At 43.2% G+C, this 21,909-nt stretch overlaps 1 long non-coding RNA gene across 2 annotated transcripts in view; it reads left to right on the top strand.

Moving 5' to 3' along the window:
* LOC106007152 overlaps window positions 1-21,909 on the top strand; it is a 55,499-nt gene that overhangs the window by 20,285 nt on the left and 13,305 nt on the right. For both annotated transcript variants that reach the window (XR_006603649.1, XR_001181719.2), the window contains exon 2: window positions 558-688. This is a non-coding gene — a long non-coding RNA (uncharacterized LOC106007152). The remainder of the gene's footprint in view (window positions 1-557; window positions 689-21,909) is intronic.

The raw sequence follows: 21,909 nt of genomic DNA, 5'->3' as shown, positions 1-21,909 counted from the left end.
GCAGGTGAAAGTGGCAGGGTGTGCCGATGCTGTGTTTGGGGGAGAGGTGCTGTGGAGCGTGGAGAAGGCATCAACAGTTCCTTTCTGATTGATTTAGTCACTTCCTCTCTCCACTGAAAGAGGGCAAGACATCACCTGTGAGTTGTCTTCTGTGATTTGCTTTGAGCAGACACCAGCTGTCCGGCCCCAGTGTGTGTGCCGGTGTGTGCGTCCCGCAGTCACCCGTTCTACATTCTCTCTTCTGCTGCCACTGTCCTTCCCAACTGGACTCTTAGTTGGCGGGGGTGGGGAGGAGAAGACTGTGTGGCTTTCATCTCCTGTGCTCCATAGCACTTAGCCCCGTCCTTTGCTCATAGCAGATCCTGAAAATCCTTTTTTTGAAATGCATTTCTTCTGAGCACTTTTTTCTTCAGTTGGACAAGAAAGATTTTGTTTTCCTTTAGGCTTTACCAAACGCTTCCTTCAGTTTTTAGCCCCTTGGTAACCTATAGTGCATGTGTCATATTGATTAGAGATTCAAGTCAGTTTTTCCTTTGCTCTTTGATTTTTGTCTACAGTAGAGTCGGGTTACAGGACGAGCAGAGAGCCAAGCGCTTCACGCGAGCCTGGGATTCGTGTCTGGGAGGCGAGGAGTACTTCCGAGCACCGTGAAGCATTTGCACATATGTTTTTCTCTTCTGCCTCTGTGGTAAGACATTTTCCTAGCTGAGCTTTGGATTTTTCCCATTCGAGTTCTGAAATTTCCACGTGGGGTTTAGCCATTGAGCGAAGTGCTCTTGGATTCCCCACTTAGCATCGGGGGCGGCTTCCGCTGTCAGATTTTGCTATCTGTGTTTTTCTGGCCTGGGTTTTACTTCCCTATTTGCTGCTGGCCGTTTTGGCCTCTATTTCCCCCCCAGTATTTCATGGCTGTAATGTAAGGACTTTTCCTTTCAACAGTTCTGTGTCCTCAGGGAAGCCCTCCATCTTGTCGGTCCGTGGGTTTTGGTTTTGACCCCTTTACCGTCCAGCTGTGACCCCTGCTGCTTGGATCACTGCACCCCACGAGGCATGGGCCATCTCTCTGTAGTTTTGCCCGATGCTGATCGCCCTCTGTCCTGACGTTGTTGCAGACATAGTTTTTAATTCAGCAGAATTTTTCTCATTCTGTTTCTTCATTGCTGATTCCAGTCTGTCTCTAAAATGAAGCCAATTTTGTCAATTTCTTTTCTTTTCTTTTTTTTTTTTTTTCCCCTATCTGGCAAGGTTGAGATTGCCACTGCACTTGACAGCTGCTATGCAGTATGTCATTACTCAGCTTTGGAAGTAATTTTAGAATGTTGTGTGCTTCTGCCTATGGAACAGTGTGTTACGGATGTCCTGAGGGGTGGTGCATCTGAAGGTGGGGGTGACCTGAAGAAGCATCTGTGACATTTGTACAATGCCTTACAGCTTATAAGGGGACCTTTAGATATGGTGCTCACAATAAGCCGGGAAGGGCATTAGAATTTCCTATGTGGATTTTTGTTGTTGTTGTTGTTGTTTTGACTTATATATATAACTCTCCACTCAGCAAGGAGCCCAGTGTCAGACTCAATCCCAGGACTCTGGGATCATGACCTGAGCTGAAGGCAGATGCTTAACCCACTGAGCCACCCAGGTGTCCTTACAATTTTCTGTTTTAAAGTCAAGGGACTTGAGGATCATAAAATTAAGTCTTTTTCCTACGCTGTCCAGCTAGAAGGTGATGTCCCACCATTGTTCTTTACACTGCAGGGTTTTGTGCCAGTTCAGACTGGCATGAATAGGCTAGACTTCAGGCACCTTTGGATCCAGGAACTTGAACAAGTTCCCAGGGTCTAGTTATTCCTTGGCTCTGCTCTTCACTGAATTGACCTTCCTTTTATTCAGGCTCTTCCCTGGGGGGTGGGGGCAGTATGGCTTCTGGAAGCTCCAGGCTAATGTCCTGGAATCCTAGAAAAGAAGAACATGCCTTTTCTGCAGTACAGAGCTTGCCTCTTACTGTCTCTGACTGGGTTACATGTTTATCTCTGAGCCAATCACTGTGATCAGAAGGTTGTGACTCTGGGGCAGACCTGAGTCCTGAGTCACCGGAGGGCTCCTGGAGTCAGAGGTGCAATCAACCCGCCTTAAATCACATGGTGGGGGTGGGAAGGGGAGTGGTTGCTCAGAAAAAAACTAGAGGTACTCTTACCGGAATAAAAGTGAATGCATGCTAGGCAGGCTAGACATGACATGTCCTCTGTGCTGAATATTTTCCATTTGCCCCTCAGATCCACCCACCACCCTGTTCTGTGCCCCAGGAGGTCTGATTTGTATAAACTGCATCGATGAGCAACCTTTCCCTCAAGCTTCCCATTGCATTTGGTCAATGGAAAGCTCTGGCAGGAGATTAGAATTAAGAGGAAGTGTGAGAAAGGGTTATTTATTCCATCAGCTCCTTTCCCTGAGGGTACCATCTATAACTGAATGTCACAGCTCCTGCCAGCCAACCCTCTTTACATAGCTTGCCCTGTCTCCAGACTCTGCTGACTGCTTTCCTTATTCCTTCAACCTAACGTGGGAACGCCCCTGGGGAATTACAGAGTCCCTGGTAGCCTCCCCACGCTCTGTTCATACTTTTGTACATGCACCCTTTATGAAAGTAACTACTTTCATACTTTCGAATTACTAACTTTGAGTGTGTCATCTCTTTCCTGCTAGGACCCGATTGATTCCTAGGGTCAGGGAAGTGAAAATCAAATCCATGCCATGTGAAAAATGATGTGGAGCATCTGGGATGTTAGGTTAGGAAGTGAAAAAATTTAAGGGGGATATGTCAACAGTGAATGAGAGAGCTGGGAAGGATAACCAAAGGGAAGAGGGGGCAGCATGGTTTTGTGTGGCTTCATTTAAATTCGAGTTGTAGGTTTCTGACAGTGCTGTCTGAAAATGAAAGATAATGAGTTCGCCATCATTGATGGTATTCAACTAGACGTCTCTAATGACATCACATCCATTTTTCAGGGTATTTCCTATTTTTAAAGAATACTTATTTATTTTAGAGAAAGAGAGAGAGAGAGAGAGGGAGAGAGAGAGAAAATGCTTGGGAGGGGGTGGGGCAGAGAGGGAGGAAGAGGGACAAACAGATTCTCTCTGCTAAGCAGGGAGCCTGCTGTGGGTCTTGATCCCACCACCCTGAGAATTACCTGAACTGAAATCAAGAGTTTGAGGCTCAACCTACTGAGTAACCCAGGCACCCCCATTGTCGTTATAGTTCTTTTCATGCAGGAATAGTTTCCATTTCCTTTGTCCTTTGGAGACCCATTGCTTTCTCACGGCCTGGCAGACATTTTGGTGTTGAGACCAGAGGCTGTGGGTGCACCTGCTGAAGCCTGGAGTCTTTGCGCTCATTTGCATTGATCTCTTGGGTCTTCCTGGTTCCCGGGCTTCTCCCCACTGGTGTGAGTGTCAGGGATCCAAAGTGGTAAGCTGTGCTTTGCTATCTTTTCAATTGGAGGCGTTAAAAGACCTTACCTGTGTCTTTGCTGTCACAAACTGACAAATGCCTTCAAGAAGGAAACCATGGGGGTGTAATCTAATGATGTCCAATACAGAGGTACCATGTTGTTACATGTTATATGTTGTTACGAGTCAGCCACTTGTCCTAGAGAAGTAAAGTTACATTATTAGAGAATAGGAATTCACTGTACCTTAACCACTGGGCCACTGAAGTGTGTAAACAAGCTGTAGACAAGATGAAAAACAATGGGAGTGGCCATGTCCCAATAAAGCTTAATTCACAAAAACAGTCAGTGGGGAGATTTGGCCCATAGACTATACTTTGCTGAGCCCTAATTCTCAGGGGGTACTTTATTACTATGGTAGCTTGGTGGATTGCAGGCTTAGTATGAGCAAGTAGCTGTGCACTAGCTGAGTCCCTGAGCACATGACCCTGGAAGACATGTCCCACACAGAGAAAAGCGCAAGGGGGGGGCCTGAGCTCATATCTGGGCTCAGCCACTCTGTGATTGAGGGAAAGCTGCTAGACCTTTCTGAGTCTCAGTTTCCAAATCTCTAAAATGGGACTATAATTAGAATGTCAATTATCCTTGCTGTTTATTTAAATGGAAAATAGCACTGAGCTTGACACAACCCTCACTGAACACCATTTCCTCTCTCTCCTCCTTTCCTAAAATGATGTGGAGAGCATGAATTACTTCATTAGGGCACCATTGAAAGGTCACTGACAATTTCATCCAACTCAGGAAATGTTTGAAAAAAGCCAGTGTCCTGTCTCTGAAGATTCTCAAAAGTGCAGAGGAACAGGGTTGGGGATCAGCAGGCGGGAGAATGAAGGGAAGGCCTGGTCCCTTTGTCCCTTGATATCCCTCTTTCCTGCCTGGCCTTCTGGAGCTGGATGGATGCCCTTGCAGGTACTGGGTGGTTCTGAGGTTTTAACAAGCACAGTTTCTTGTCCAGGGGACCTTAAATCAGGTCACAGTTCAGGAACATAGGGATAGTCATCTTGGAAATACGATAGTGTTTTTATATGTCTGAAAGGCTAAGCATGCAGAAGGAAGAGGGGCCTTCTGCTGGTCACCCAGGGGAGAGAGGTAGAACCAGTGTGTCTGGAAGCCATGGGTCATCCAGAAATGACATGGTAAGCCTGGGGAAGAGGTGAGTGTCCTGTTGGTAGCGATATTCAAGCAGAGGATTTTTGGGAGGTGGGAGAGGGAATAAGGTCTGGAGAGGGCTGTAGATCAGACCTTTCCAACTCATGAATCCATCTTGACCCTCCGAAAGTTCAGAGCAGACAGGTCAGGACAGGAGCTGGGGCAGGTTCTTCTCCACGATTTAAGTGTGATTAATAGGCCCCTTTTGGGGAAGGATAACAATAGGTAACATTTACTGAGCTCTTGGAATGTGCCAGGAACTCATACGTACTTCAAATGTTTTATTTCATTTTTTTTCTCATAATGGCTTTAAGTGGGAGGTTCTTATTGTTATGTTCATTTTATAGTTGGGCAAACTGAGGACAAGGGAGGTTAAACATAGAGCCAAAGACCACACAGGGGATAATCGAAGCCAAAATCTGAACATGAGTGTTCTAACTCCAGAGCCTACAATATTTTAATTTTTATTATTTTTTAAAGATTTTATTTATTTATTTGACAGAGATCACAAGTAGGTGGAGAGGCAGGCAGAGAGAGGAAGGGAAGTAGGCTCCCTGCCGAGCAGAGAGCCTGATGCAGAGCTGGATCCTAGGACCCTGAGATCATGACCCAAGCTGAAGGCAGAGGCTTTAACCCACTGAGCCACCCAGGTGCCCTACATTATTATTATTTTTTTTAACGATTTTATTTTTTAATTTGAGAGACAGAGAGAGCAAGAGGGAGAGCACAAGCAGGGGGAGGGGCAGAAGGAGAAGCAGACTCAATACCAGGACCTGAGATCATGACCTGAGCAGAAGGCAGACACTTAACCAGCTGAGCCACCCAGGCACCCCGTGCTACATTCTTAATCCCAATTTTATTTGAAATTAAATAATTATGGGAGAGAAGCCTTTCTGACATGATGCTATGCTGTATTAGGTGCTCCGAAAACACCAACAAAAATCTACACTTAATAAGTAAATTGTGTTACAGAGACTAAAAGTTTGAAAACATAATGAAGACAAAGATCCCTTTTTAGCAAAATTAAATAGCAATGTATTAGGTGCTGCCTTCAGTTGGTGGTAGGCCTGTTGGAGTATGAAGCTTCTGGGTTTCCTGCCGGCGGCTCCTGCTACTTACCTGCATTTAACTTGATGCTGAACTATCCATCCGGGGTCTACTACACACTCTTCCTCTTGGAGGAGGCCCCACAAGGAAGTAACCCATATTGGTAACTGGCACGGGGAGGAAGGAAGGAAGGGAGGGAATACACCAGTCCCAAAACATACATGCAGTTGGGTAAAAAAAAAAAAAAAAGTTATTTAGACAGCTGGCTTTTGGAGAGAATGGTCTTTGTTTGGGAAAATTGCTTCATCAGCCTTTTAAAGATTTTTTTTAAAAAAATTTATTTATTTGATAGAGATCACAAGTAGTCAGAGACTCAGGCAGAGAGAGAGGTGGAAGCAGGCTCCCCACCGAGTAGAGAACCCGATGTGGGGCTCTATCCCAGGACCCTGGGATCACGACGCAAGCCGAAAGCAGAGGCTTTAACCCACTGAGCCAACCAGGCACCCCTCATCAGCCTTTTAGAATGGAAGGTGAGGGCTGGAAGGAATGATCTAGAAGACAGCTCCTGGATAGGAGTTCAGGCTCTTTGGTCTGACCCTCAGAGGACGAGGTGACCCTAATTGACATGTACGTTGCAGATGCCTACAGTGTCTTCATTTCCCATCCCTATCTCTGGGAACCAGGCAGAGTGTGCCCGCTTCCTGGGCTGATTTCTTACACAAGCTAGGTTGCATCTTTGGGGCTTTTCCACTGAAGGCTGCTCTAGAGATGTTAATTTTAACCTGATTTTCGTGGGATGGGAATGCTGAAAAGCTGAGGAGGGGGTGGCTGACACTGCTTTGCTGCAGGCCTGGAAACATTTTAGATCTGTGATTCAAGAGAAAAAAATAAGACCACAGAGAACTCAGTGGGAGCTTCTGTCATGGAAAGCAGAGTCCCCAGGCCACCCCAGTTGTTGCTGGCCCCAGCTCTGTGATGAGCCTTGGGAAAGGGAGTCGGTCTCTCTGAGTCTTGACTTCCCATCTGCAAAGTTAGGGTGTTTGGACTGAATGATCTATCAGGTCAACTCTTTGTGCTGCAAATTTCGTGCATCTTCAATATTTTTTTCTTGGTTTTGAAGGATTTCTATGTTTTTTATTCTCTTTTATTCTCTTCTATATTTAGAGGAGATCATCAGTCAAGTAGAATAGCAGCGACACGATGAGGGACGTCATCAGTGTAGTTCCTGAATCTTTTCTCATCACGTAAATCCTATATGTTTGTGTGTTTCTTGCTCCCTCTTCTGCCCAAACTCTAGTTTACTCTGCATATTTTCACATTCTGAAGGCCATTGGATTAACTTGGATTTTACTGTTTGCCACTTAATACTATTATTGTCATTGTTGTTATTTTCTTTCTTTCTTTTTTTTTTTAAAGATTTTATTTATTTATTTATTTATTTGACAGAGAGAGAGAGAGAGAGAGCACAAGCACGGGGAGTGGGAGAGAGAGAAGCAGGTGCCCCGCTGAATAGACAGCCCGATGCAGGGCTCAATCCCAGACTCGATCCCAGGACTCTGGGATCATGACCTCAGCTGAAGATGCTTAACGACTGAGCCACCCAGGCGCCCCTGTTCTTATTTTCTGTTCCTTTTCATTTACTGAGCTGAAACTCAAAATACTGTAAGATTAGCTCTTTTCAAGTGTATAATTCAGTATTTAGTACACTTATCATGTTGTGAAAACACCACCTTTATCTCATTCCAAAACATTTTCATCGCCTCCAAATAAGTCCCCCGCCCCGCCACACCTAACTAGTTATTCCCCAGCCTCTCTCCCCAGCCCCGTATGACTACCAGTCTGCTTTCTATTGCTATGCACTTACCTTTCCCCGATAGTTCATGTAAATGAAATTATGGCAATATGTGACCTTCCGTGTGTGGCCTTTTCTGCTTAGCATAACGTTTCCAAGGTTTGTCCACATTGTGGCCGGCATCGACATTCCATTCCTTTCTACGGTTGAACAAAACTCTTGCATGTGCGTGCAGCCGTTTGTCACTCTGTTCCCCCGTTTGTGGGTGTTCGGTTTGTTTCCACCTTTTGGCTACTGTGAATAGTGCTGCTGTGGTCACATCTGCACAAGTACTTCTTTTAGTACCTGTTTTCATCTCTTTTGGGGTCTATGCCTAGGGGGGGAATGGCTATGGCAATTCTATGTTTAACTTTTCTAGAAACAGCCAGTGGCCGCACCATTTTATATTCCCACCAGCAATAGGGAAGGGTTCAGTAGGGTTCAGTTTCTCCACACCCTCCTTCACACTTGTTATGATTCCCTGCTCCCGTTATTATTATTATTGTTTTAAATTATAGTCGTCCTAGTGGATGTGAAATGGTATCTCATTGTAGTTTCAGCTCTTACTTTTAGGAGGCCACAGAGTATCTTTCCTACCCCCACTCATCCAACCTAGCACAAGAGCTGATAGAAGCCAGGCAAATACGTCCGTAAAAGTCATTCAAAACACCAATCTGGTTTTATTCTCTGGTTTTCTAGACTTGGCCACTTACTTTCACACCTGTGTCTACCCTGTTCCTAGGGTACAGCTCTGCCTTCATGTGAAAATGCTTTTCGTGATCTTTTGCTCATCCTTGGTGGAAAGTAATTGAAAAAAAAAAAATCTTATGCAAAAAGAGGGCATGGAAGGGAAGGATAAAGGAGGGCCGGGTTTTGGTTTTGGGGTGTCAGGTGCTGGGTTCTTCTCTCTGGGGTGGGTTCTGGGTGAGGTAACTACTCCTGGTTCCACGTGGAGCTGGTTGCACCAACCACATCTTCTTGGAAAGGCGTGTCCTGGAGGGCAACACCAAATGTTTCAACCACCTGCTCTCTCCAAGAGAACCTTGAAGCTGGCTTTTGTATGCCACTCGAAGACTAGTCTTTCTGCAGAATATGCATTCGATTTCTCACTGGAGGTTCCATCTTGAGACAACTGTGCTTAGGTGGTCCGTCTGGCTCAGACAGGAGAGCGTGATTTCCGCTTCTTACCTCCAGACTTCAGTGTGGCATGGTCAGTGAGGTCCAGCAGGCCAGAAGATGGCCAAGGTTAGCAGGGCTTAGCTGTTTCCCTTTGCCATCTCAATGTCTTTTCTTTCTTCACACACCATTCTTTCTGCTAATCAGTCAAGGCCAAGGTCGACCTTTTGTTTGGACAGTCTAGTTTTAAAAACCGTGAGGTGGGGGAGGTTCTCCAGCTTCTGTGATTAATGAGATTTGCTCATGCTCTATTACAAAATTAAGCATCAAGGAGTTAAGAAAAATCATTTAAAACTTGGAAGTAAGAGGTTGGGTAATATGTCCTTTTAATACCCAAGGAGTATTTAGGCAGGAGAATATACTTTGTTCAAACCACTTATTACTATTAAATACACTTTCTAAATTTAGTGAGGTAACATTTTAACATGTAGATTTGGCAAACGATTTCTGTTCAATAGCAATGATAACCTCAAAGGTCTGGCTTGTTGCTCCGTTGGTCGTTAGCCTGTTTTGTATGTAGCACAGTGACCTAGTTCTGACGGAGTCCCCAGTACTTAGGAGAACCTAGATTCTGAAAATGCTCTTTGGAGGAGCTCTACCATCTCACTGTTTCCCTCGTTAATTAACAAACTGAATGACTTCTTTGATATGTGTTCATTTGACACTTGTATGAGAGTCCCTTTTTAACTTTTTAAAATATATACTTTGCAAGGGTTTCAGATGGTTTTACTGGAAACCGAGGGAAGGACGGAATTGAGTCAAAGCTAGCATCCATGAGAGAATTCCGTTCTGTGAGGACCGTGGTTGTAAGCTTCCTTAGACGACATGATTATAGATCCGTCTGCTGGCTCTAGCAGAGCACTGCAGATTTTGGGGGGCATCCAGCTCCTCTAACATTAAGTCTATGACTTTGGGGTATTTTGAAGGCTTGCCTTTCATTGCCAGTGTTAATTCTACCCAACTTCTGCTTCTGGTTTCTCTGCACTCTTCTAACTCTTCAGCATCTTTCTGTTTGCAACCCAAACAGCCAACCGGTGTTGGCTGTTTCACTCCCAACTTTTTATTTTCCTCTCTTGAGTGTGAGATTCTTAGACTTGAAGGTTCCAGGAACTGGATTTCTGAGCCCCTCCTCAGTACCTGTTGACACTCCAGTCTTCTGCTGGAAGTCTGTGAAGTACATGTCTGATCTGGCCAGAGAAGAAACTCTGGGGCAGAGGTTTTTTTTTTTTTTTAACAAGAGCAACTTGTGAATTCTAAATTAAAAACTTGGCTTCACAATGAGTTGAGTCTTTTCTCGTCTTTGGAGATGAGTATGCCTGTGTGCTCCATTATATCACTGCCACGCTTGGAAATGTACTCCTGTCATCCGTTCCTCAGGCTGTCTCATTTCTTGGTCACGCATCAGCAACTTGAGCTGTTCTATTTTTCTCTTCTATGTGCCTTCCTTCCCTTGGTTCAAAACAGAATTTTCTGGGATGTGGGCTCACTTGGCTACTCCTTTCTCTTTTCCTAGCCCTCAGAGAGCTTTAATCCTCTTTCTTTTAGTTCGAGTTTGTGTTTCACCTTCTCTGTGCTTCTTGGACGGAATGAGGTCCTGAGCTCCTGTCCTGATTTAGGATGAGGAAGGATTCCTTTCATTTGTAGGACTTCTTCCCTCCTTTCTGTTCTTCTCCATTCTTCTAATGGCTTCTCTGTGGTGTCTCATTTCTCCCAAATTCTGGATTCCTTGGTAGGTCAGGGTCAAACAGCTGAAAAAGGCTCCCCCTCCAGAGCTCCTCTCTGTCTGGAGGTAAGCTCAACTTCTCCCCACCCAGCCATATACCTATGTTGCATCTCCCTAGGAGGATACCAATGTTCTCACCTGTCTGTCTTTGGGTCAAAGCTGTCATAAAGCCTGCTCTGGCCCAGCCTGGTTAGAGGCTGAAGAAGATGTGGCCCCACTTCTATTTTCCAGGCCATCAGAATCTTTGTAATGGGGTTCGTGGGGACAATAGGGCACTGTTTTTTATACTTCTCCAGTAGCGCTTTTCTGCCCTGGGGTTGTAATGTTGTAGGAGCCCGCACAGTGCCTGGAGTAGTTGAAAAGAGATGTTGCTTATGAATAAATGAATGAATCATATTAGTGGTACTTATTTTGACATTTGGGTTCTGCTTTGGTTTGGGACCTGACTGGCTTGCAGATAGCATCTTCCTTGATCTTACTTTGCAATCTTCATCATTTAATATGTTATTATAGGATAAACTGAAGAAATTTCATATAGAATATAGATGCCAGTGTAAATATAGATGCCTATATAATTAAAACTTGGGGTCTTCCCATTTTTAAAATTCTACAAAACAGAATTCCCCTCTATTTTGAGAAAATTCCAGCTAAATTGTGGCAGGTCTGCTAGGGACATGACAGACCAGAACTGGCCTAACAATTCAGTTGAGATTTGTTGTGCCAGGGGAAAGAGGTCTGCTGTGGAGTTTTGGTGTTGTACTCTTCCACTAAAGACTAATTAATGTTGTCAAACATCAATTAATTAATTAATTTTTAAATAATTAATTTATTAGTTTGTTAATGTTGAACATTAACTTGAGTGTTTGGTTCACTCAGTACCAAAAGAGAACAGAATCTTCTTTGCATAGCTTGACTGCACATCGAAAGCCAAAGCTTCCTTTCTGGACTTAGACTGAAGAAAGCTTATTTTAATTTTTAAGTCTTCTTTTTTGCCTTTCTGCTCCTCTCAATTCTATTCTCAAGCTGTTGTTGATGGGATCTAGGTTTTCCCAGATGGGACAACTTGAAACAGAAATTAATTCATTCTCAAATGAAGTATATGAGGAGAGAGAACAGCTCTGGAATGTATTTTGGTGATTAGCCATCAAGCCAGGAGAGAAAGGGCGGTAGTTGGCTGCAAGTCATCAGTATCAAATCTATATTCACTTAGCATCCTTCTTTATGCATATGTCACTTTCCTGTTATAATGGAGAAAAAGCCCAAAGTAAACATTTTTAAGCATAATGTTTTTGGGAAAAGGATTTAGTCTTAAAATAAGATTATGCACAGTCCTTGTATAAGAGAATTTTGAAATTTTTAGACGCTAATGAAATGAGAGAGACTCAAATCCTTTATGGACTAACGGGTCCATATACATAAAAAAAATATAATGGAGAGTGGGTTCTCTGATCATCTTTGTGTGTGAACAGCTGGGAGATAAGAAGAAAATACGTTTGGAGGGACTGAATAACATTTTTATGAAAGGTTTATGAAACTCTGCAGCTTTCAATTTGGACAGTGATGTATTTGGAAAAGAAAAGCAAAAAATGTCGCCCCTCCTAAAAAGAAAGGAACGAAATGTGACTCATGGTGTGTTAAAGAGACTTCAGAAATCATTTTGTCTAGTCTCTACTGCAGACAAAGGAAATTGGTGCTTGGAGGAGTTGAATGACTCGCCCAACACCTCCCAGGGACTTCGTGGCACGTCCTGGGGTTGAATCTAGTCTTCTCTTAAATAAACCAATATTCCTGTAGGGGTAGGAGTCCCTAGCATATGTTAACTTAATGTGGGTCAAGTTAAAGTTTTAGGAGAATCCAGAAGGCTCCAATGGAAGACACAGAGAACTGCAGAATAATTTACAGTCCCATGACCTTGCTGTGCAGTTGTGGAATTCACATTCATTTTATGTAAAATATGTCAGCCTCTAATGGATAGTTTTATGGCAGATTTATACATTAGTCCCTCCTTATCCGAGGGTTTTACTTTCCGTGCTTTCAGTTATCATGGGCAACTTTGGTCTGGAAGCAGGTGTGCCCCCTCCTGACATATGGTCTGAAAGTCAATAGTACCCTAACATTACGTGACAATGCCTGCATCCTTCACCTCATTTCATCTCATCTGACAGGCGTTTTATCATCTCACATTATCCAAGAAGGGTGAATACGGTTCAGTGGTATTTTGAGAGAAAGACCACTTCACAAAAATTTCATTACAGTATATTGTTATAATTGTCCTATTTTGTTATTGATTATTTTTGTTAACCTCTTACTGTGCCTAATTTATAAGTTAAACTTTATCATAGTAAATATCATACCATATATGTATCATTAGTCATATGATCATATATGGTCATATGTAGTCCTATCATATAGTATGATATGTGTGTGTGTGTGTGTGTGTGTGTGTGTATGTGTGTGTATGTATATATGAAAAACATAGTATATATAGGGTTTGGAACTGTCTGACGGTCCAGGTATCAATTGTTGGTCTTCAGATATATCCCTGGCAGACAAGGCAGGGGTGACGGTATTTTTAAATTTTGTGTTAGTCCTTTGGAGTGATTGAAAGCTCCCAAGGACATTCCATATACTCTGGGTACGCTTCTGTTGTAATTAAAATTTTTGGGCTCTATTCTGCATTCAGATCCATGTGAAACAAGGACATTTAACTTTAGTACTCTGCTGGATTAGGGTAGCTGAGAATTTGAACATTTATTTTATTATCTTGGCACATGTCTCTCTGAGCATATATCTAATTGGTGGGCATTCTTGCATTTAATTCTTTCTGAAAGTTTTTTTTTTTAAAGCTTTTTGCTTCTTTAAAAAAAAAAAAAGCTTTGTTCATGTCTCCTAAAGATTTGCCAATTTTTGCTGACCATTTATTACTAAACTTTTTTTCTCTTCCTTCTATCCTTTTGGCTAACTGGATAGATTCTCTTCTATCTGTTCCCCTGACTCTTCTCAGACTTTAGTATTTGATTTCAAATGGGCGGAGATTATTTTGCATAACATCTCTTTGAGGCTTAACACTTTTTTTTTTATTGTGGCTAAATACATACAACGTAGAATTTACCATTTTTACTGTTTTTAAGAGTACAGTTTGGTGGCATGAAGTGCATTTACAATTCATACAATGTTATGCAACCATCACCACTAATCATTTCCAGAACTTTCTCATTCCAAACAGAAACTCTGTATCCATTGAATAATAACTGCCTGTTTCTTCCTCCCCTCAGTCTGTGGTAACTTTTATTCTGTTCTCTGTCTCTATGAATCTGATTACTGTAAGTGCCTCATTGTGAGTGGAATCCTACAGTGTTTGTCTTTTTGTGTCTGGCTTATTTCACTTAGCAGGATGTTTTTAAGGTTCATCCATGTTGTAACATGTATCAGAATTTTAGTACCTTTGTAAGGCTGAATATTACTCGTTTCTATATGTACCACATTTTGTTTATATGTTCATATGTTGAGGGTCATTCCACTTGTTTCTACCTTTTGGCTGTTGTCAATAATGCTGCTAGGAACACTGACTCCAAGTGTCAGTTTGAGTCCCTGGTTTCACTTCTTTGGGGTACATACCCGGAAGTGAAATTGCCAGGTCATATGATATTTCTATTTTAACTCTTTGAGGAATTGTCAGATGGCTTTCCACCCTGGCACCATTTTACATTCCCAATGCCAGTGCACAGGGGCTCCAATTTCTGCACATCCTCGTCGGACTTGCCTTCTAGTGTTTTGTTTTGTTTTTTAAGATTTTATTTATTTATTTGACAGACAGAGATCACAAGCAGGCAGAGAGGCAGGCAGAGAGAGGAGGAAGCAGGCTCCCTGCTGAGCAGAGAGCCCGACTCGGGGCTTGATCCCAGGACTCTGGGATCATGACCTGAGCCAAAGGCAGAGGCTTTAACCCACTGAGCCACCCAGGCGCCCTACTTTCTAGTGTTTTGATATGAGCCATCCGAATGGATGTGAGGTGGTATCTCATTGTGGCTTTAATTGGCATTTCTCTAATGACTAGTGATTTGAGCATCCTTTTATGTGCTTGTTGGCCATTTATATATCTTTTTTTGGGAAAAGGATCCATTCAGATCCTTTGCCAATTTTTTTCTTTTGGATCAGTTTGCTTTTTGTTGTTGTTGTTGAGTTACAGGAACTTTATGCATTTTTTATGTTAATCCTTTCTTTAGATATAAAGATTTGTAAACATTTTCTCTCATTCTGTGGGTTTTTTCATTCTCTTAGTGTTCTGTGCTCTACAAAAGTTTTTACTTTTGATGAAGCCCAGTTATTTTTTCTTTTTCTTTTTCTTTCTCTCTCTCTCTCTTTAAAAATTTTTTATTTTTTTTGAGTGAGAATGTGTAGGGTGGGAGTGGAGGGGCCGAGAGATAGAGAATCTTTTTGTAAAAGGTGGGGAGAGGGAGAGAGAGTCTCCGGCAGACTCCCCACTGAGTACAGAGCCAGATGGAGCGGGGGGGGGGGGCTCCATCTCACCTCCCTGATACCATGACCCAACTGGAAACCAAGAGATGAAGCTTAGTCAACTGAGCCACCCAGGTGCCCCGAGCCCAGTTATTTTTTCTTTTGTTGCTTGTGTGAGGCTTACTGCGTTTTGAACAGCACGGAGGCTGGCAACAGTGTTAGCCTGGGAAGGGTCTCTGCCGTTTATGAGCTGTGTAAACCTCAAGCAAACGACTCACTTTTCTGTGCCTCTGTTTTCTCATAGGTAATATGGGGATAGGATCACTAAAAGCACCCATGAGTTAATACACAGAGAGCGCTTGGATAGTGCCTGGCATATCTATTGTAAGCACTCCACACATGTTCTTATGAGGATTAAATGCATTCAAATATGCAAAGCACTCGAAGGGTAACTGTCGCAGCTGGTTTTGTTCCCAGCTCTTGACCTTCCAACGCAAAGGTCTAAAAACCTTTTAAAGAAAGAGAGTATAGACCAAACAACACCTTTCTCTGGGCAAAATTCTGCCTGAGGACTGCCAGTTTGCAATGCCTGTGCTGACACTGGAGAAGGTCGTCAAGCCTCCTCGCCAGAACTGGCTTCTAAGTGTGCTTCCAGCTTTATTAGAGCCTGGCTTCCTGATCCTCCCCTGGCATCCAGCCTGCATCTCCACCTGAATGCCCGTCCTGCCTCTAATTCAAACTTTGCTTCCAACTCTTTTTTTTTTTTTTTAAAGATTTTTTTCATTTATTTGACAGACAGAGATCACAAGTAGGCAGAGAGGCAGGCAGAGAGAGAGAAGGGGAAGCAGGCTCCCCACTGAGCAGAGAGCCCAATGCAGGGCTCCATCCCAGGACCCTGAGATGACGACCTGAGTCGAAGGCAGAGGCTTAACCCACTGAGCCACTCAGGTGCCCCTGCTTCCAGCTCCTTTAAAGTGTGGTCCTTCCACCTTTTTTCCCCTTTACTTTGGCCTGTCATTCTGGACCCTGCTCTGTTTTTCTCCTCCAGATTCCTGGATCCAGTGGACAAAGCTCTGTCCACATTACCCACTGACTCCGTCATACTTCTCAGGCCTGCTCCCAACCAACAGACATTCATTTCCATAGATCCAGCTGATCCAAATGCTGGGATCATTCTTCCAGATGCCTGGTGTTTATCTGTGTGTTTTGAATATAAGTATAGATGCATCTTTTTTTTTTTTTTTAAACTGATTTAATTATTTTTCCTTTTTTTTTTTTTAATTGTGTTATGTTAGTATTGACACATCTTAATAGGCCCAGGGAGAAATGGAGGCCCTGAATGAAAACTCTAGAAAAATCAGGATTCTGGAAATCCACGGCTTCTCCCCGTTAGTTTAACAAAATATTTCATTTCTTTATTGGTGCTGTATCTTGAAGGAATTATCATTATGACTCTTATAAGTTTAATCACTTAATGAAAGGACACACTGTCCTATTTGATCCAGTACAGTTTTTAAAAAGTATGTTTGTGTTATTCATTTATTCTTTCATTCATAACACATTTATTGTGATATTGTGATAGGGACCAAGAGTATAAAGCTGAAGAGGTATGATTCCCACCTCCCAACGAAGAGGACTCTAGTGTCATGTAAATGCTATCTCAGTCTGAGTTCAGGGGAACATCTGGGGATTAATAAGTAAATAGCTCATATTTATTGAGTACTACCAGCAGCAAGTGAGGGACACAGAACTCGATCCAGTGGCACTGGATCGAGAGGTTAAAACAGCATCACTGAGTTCATCAGGATCCCGTCTCTTCATGTTTCTCAGCTCGGCTTGCTTTCCCTTGGCTTTATTCTCAGGCACCTGCTTCCCCAGCCATGGTGAGCCAGGCCCCAGCAGTGACTGGCCTATGTGGTCCTTAAAGCTTGTGATTCCTGCGTCTCCCAGTCTCCGTATTTCTCTTCGAATGGAGTACTGATTGGTCCTGTTCTGTGCTTACCTCTTAGACCAATCCCTGGATTGAGAGCAATAACTTGCTAGATCTGGGTCACATGCCCGTTCCCATGACCCCACATGTACGCACACAAATTTTCAAATGTCTGCCTCAATTACTTTCCATTAATGACGAGAAAGATGCATTTGAAAATTTGAGGTAGGGGCGCCTGGATGGCTCAGTGGGTTAAAGCCTCTGCCTTCAGCTCAGGTCGTGATCTCAGGGTCCTGGGATCAATCCCTGCATCGGGCTCTCTGCTCAGCAGGGAGCCTGCTTCCTCCTCTCTCTCTGCCTGCCTCTCTGCCTGCTTGTGATTTCTGTCTGTCAAATAAATAAATAAAATCTTTGAAAAAAAAAATTTGAGATGGGGGCGTCTGGGTGACTCAGTGGGTTAAGCCTCTGCCTTTAGCTCAGGTCATGATCTTAGGGTCCTGGGATGGAGCCCGGCATTGGGCTGTCTGTTCAGTGGGGGGTCTGTTTCCCCCTCCCCATTTGCCTGCCTCGCTGCCTACTTGTGATCTCTCTGTGTCAAATAAATAAATAAAATCTTAAAAAAAAATTAAAAATTTGAGATAGAGTGTTTTTCCCAAGTCTGATTATTGATTTAAAAGTAGTTTAGATGACCATAAGTTTATCTGCTAGTCTTCAAGTCTGTTGAACTGTTTTATAGAAAAGTAAATGTGGTCATTAAGCATTGTTTTCGGTGTTAGCCCAAAGTGCCATGAAAGAGAAGGTCTACCACGAACGCTAGTGTCCCAGATTCGAAGTGAGGTTAATCATGTTAACCCCCAGATGGATTTTCTCGTACTGCTGAACTCATTTACTCGTTGGGATCCTGCTGCCCTTCGTGTGCTGGGGGGCACAATCCCACTGGAGAGTAGCAGGTATTTTGGTGAGATCTCATTGTGATTCAAAGTGTGTGACGCTTATTTGTCACAAAGCAAATGTGACTTTGATTTGTTTCATACTTAATGGAGCTTTTTTCATGTATTATATTTCACACGGAATCATGTTTGGGACACTTAAAAAAAAGGAAATGGCTGTAGAGTTTTTATTCTGACCATAAAAATGAGAAATGTTCACTGTAAAGAATTCAAGAAGTATAGAGAAGTATAAAGAAGAAAGAAAAATTGCTCCAAATCTGTCATCCAGAGACACTGTTAACATTTTGAAGAATATTCGTCTAGATATTTCTCTATGCATATATGTTATTATCTGTCTAGAACAGGCAAAAATGAAGGCCAAATTTTCTCAAGTGCTTTTTGGAGTCCTTGGAAATGCTCATAGGACCTACAGAGTGTGTTCTATATTGCCTGATTGAAACAATGAAAAAGTATTCATCTACATTTTTATTTGTCTGTCAATTTTTCCTCCTAGAAGCTACCTCTGGACTTATTTATTAATCTGGTTTTCAAATTCCTTAATCTGCCCCCCCCCATAATAAGTCCTTCTTATTTTCTTTAGGCTTTATTCCATTTCTGACTTCTTGGTTAAGTTCTCAGGCCTGTATTATGGCAACCTAAATTGAGTCCTATTTTTGGATTCTCCCATTACCACCAGAAGAAACTCAAGAGTTCATACTAAATACACATCTTTCTGTTTCGTTAACTGTTAACTTGAAGTAAAGAGACAATGGGAGAGGCTGGTGACCTTTTCACATAGCCGCTGTAACAGATGGTACTGCCGTTTACTTTTGTTGTGGAAGCTAAAGGCAAACAACCATAGCATCTGGGATGAGATCAGTTCAATTTAAGGATGGAGGAAAAGAATTTGGGTTTTTCTGCTAGATGAAGATGTAACAGTCCACTCTAAATGTCACCACCCATGGAAATGTTACCCATGGCATAAACTTAGCTAGGCAAGCTTAGTATCTGGTATGGATTGAAGCTCAGGAGCCTGATGTTTTTAACAGAGTTGCGTGATTTCTCTCTGACCTATTAAAACAGGAAGTTTCTGGAAATCATATTTCGCCTGTTGATTTACTTAGTGTGACCACTCTGTTCAGCATTACGTTCCATAGTCTCCAGTATAAAACTTACCCTTCTGGGGTGGGGGTGGGGGGACCAGGAGCTCAAAATAGAGTCAGATAGAACCTGTGCTCAGTCTCTTCTGAGCTGGGGCTCTGGACAAGTCTGCCTTTTTGAGCCTTGGTATCATCTCCCAGAATGAAAGAATAATGTAAGAATTAAGTTGGTTAATGCATGGAATACAGGAGTGATTTTCAAAATATTTAATAGGGGCACTGACCAATTTGAAGAGGCTCAGATTGTAATGCTGGACAGGGGCCTCTGAGGTCTCCTTTTGTGCTTTTAGGTCCTGGGAACAGGGGACGCAGGGGATCCTGGAGGAAGCTCAGATACTCAGGGGAGCAGGGGCTCGCTGAGGGTGCTTGGTGTCATAGCTGGTTTGTAATGTATGTGATAACATTTTCTCAGTATTTTAAGAGCTAGCGTTTCAGCCTGGAGGGAAGCACTTAGCATAGTGTCTGGCACACGGGAAGATTCAGTCAGTGTAGTTACCGTTCCTGTTAGTGTTTAAACATTATAAACCTCACAATGGGGGCGCCTGGGTGGCTCGGTTGTTAAGCATCTGCCTTTGGTTCGGGTCATGATCCTGGGGTCCTGGGATCGAGCCCTGTCGGGTTCCCTGCTCGAAGGGAAGCCTGCTTCTCCCTCTCTCTCTCCCCCTGCTTGTGTTCCCTCTCTCCCTGTGTCTCTTGCTGTCAAATAAATAAATAAAATCTTTAAAAAAATGTTGATACTACAGTTAATTTAAAAAAGAAACCTCATGATGGTGATAATGATGGCTTCACCGATTTCTGCCCATAAGCTTTTGCTCTCGCTGTCTTCCTGCACAGAGAATGATCGGGAGGAATGTCGTAAGGACTGTGACACAGAACAGCTCTGCTCTGTTGGCTGCATTTCCATCCCAGCCTCCTGGTTCCATCATGATCCTCCTTCTCCCCATCTTAGCTCTTGCCTGAGGATCTCTTTCCTCGTTGACAGGTATCAGTCATTCTATGAGCATTAAGTGTCTTTGATGTGCTCAGCACTGTGTCAGTGTGTCGGGTCTGGTCCTTGTCCTCAGGGTGCTGGAATGCCCTTGGGTGGCCTCATTCGATGTTCAGAGCCCTCAAAGGCTCTCCATGAACTCCGGATGCCCCATTAAAATCTCCAACCCTATCTCCCGGCACTTTTTATGCCACAGAACACCTTCATACCAGACAGTGCTAAATGTTAATCGAAGTTTCGCTACATGCCAGACAGCGTTGTAAGTACTTTACATACATTATTTCATTCAGTACTTTCAATAACCTCCCAAAATAGGAGGTGCTGTTATTTGTACTATTGAGACAAAATGAAGCCACGGGAAGGTTAAGTGATTTGCCTGCTGTTAACACATCACATTGGCACCTGGACTTGAACATGCCAAGTGTGTCTCTGAGGTCTGTGCCCCAGCTGGGCTGTACCAGTTGATGGGGTGGGTGTGTCCTTTGCATCTTGTCCCTGAGGACTGCTGTCAGGCACTGGAACCAGGTAGAAGCCTGCTGGTGGGCACCACCTGACCTCCAGCAGATGTTGCTCCAGCAAATCAACCCACAGGATAGTGCCGGCGGCGGGTCACAGCCGGGTCTGGTTTCCTGTCCCTTTTCTCCTCTCTCTGACAAGCCCTACTCTCACTTCTACATTAGCTCCTCTGAGTTTATCTCTCTTTTCTTAACAATGCCAGTCTCCAGCTCCTCTCTGAAGAGCCAGATAATGGAAGCAAGATAAGAGCAGAAGTTTTTCTAAGTGTCAAAATTAAAAATAGACTAAAATGGATTATATATTCTCCTCTGAGTTAGTGAGTCCCCGATGATCTAACCGTGGAAGGGTGTTTTAGCTAGCTTGTAATATGTCACAGAATACCTTAGACAGGGTGGTTTCAATAACACACTTAGTTTTTCCCAGTTCTGAAGACTGGAAAATCTAAGGTCAAGGTCCTATCAGATTTGGTTCTTGGCAAGGGCCCTCTTCCTTGTGGGCAGGTGACCGCCTTCTCTCTGCATCCTTACGCTGGGGAGAGGGCAAGTGAGCTCATATTTTCTTCTTGCTTTAAGGAAAAGAGTCTCATCACAGGGCTGTCACCCTCATGACCTATGTAAACCTAATCACCTCCCAAAGGTTTCACCTCAAAGTACCATAGGTTGGGGTTAGGGCCTCAACCTATGAATTTTGAGTGGAGGATACAAACATTCAGTCCATAAAAAAGATATAATTAATAATCAGGAATGAGCTCCTGTAATTTAAGTGGTTTTGGAGTTGAACTTGTACAACATTCATAGGATGCACTCTCAAGACCTAGATGACTCTTGAAGCTCAGTAAACTCAGCAATGTGGAAACCAAATAAGGACCATTGAAAGGATTTTCCAGCCCATTTTTTTGGGGGGGGGTGTGCTATTTCAATTCTCTTTCCTTAAAATCCTCACAGAGAAGGTCTGTGAGGGGCCTTGAAAGTCAAGAGCTGGATAGTCATTGACCAAAAATAAAACCCAGACACTCTGATGCATTGTGCATGCCGAGTAAAGTAATACTGGGTCATACTCTATAAACACCCATTGCACTCATATTGTATTCTGATAGCAATGTGAGGCCTGGTAGGGAGTGGAGACAATGAATGTGACTTTACTGGTTTCAAGGAGTCCTTTTTCTAAGAGCTTCCAGTTTAGAATCAAAGAGGGCCAAGATTAAACGCTTGCTTATCTTTGGAAAACTCTGAAAGACATATCTTTGGACATAGCATAATCCAGCAACATAGTACAGAGTGGACAAGTTCGCATTTGTGAGGCTGGCACGGTCTGGGCTCTGCGCTCTCACACACTCCAGTCTGGGTCGGGTTCTATTGCTTACTAATTTCATGAAACTAGGCATGTCTCTCTGAGGCATCTTTCTTGTACAATGGACCTAATACTAGTAGAATCCTTCTGAAGATTAGGTGAGATCATCTATGTAAAGTGCTTATAATAGAGTCTTAGGAAACACT

Source organism: Mustela putorius, unplaced genomic scaffold (genome assembly GCF_011764305.1).
Source record: "Mustela putorius furo isolate JIRA1106 unplaced genomic scaffold, ASM1176430v1.1 tig00003949_pilon_pilon_pilon, whole genome shotgun sequence".
Lineage (NCBI taxonomy): Eukaryota > Metazoa > Chordata > Mammalia > Carnivora > Mustelidae > Mustela > Mustela putorius.
The sequence above is the reverse complement of the archived record's forward strand: the minus strand, read 5'-3'. Positions and strand labels throughout refer to the sequence as shown.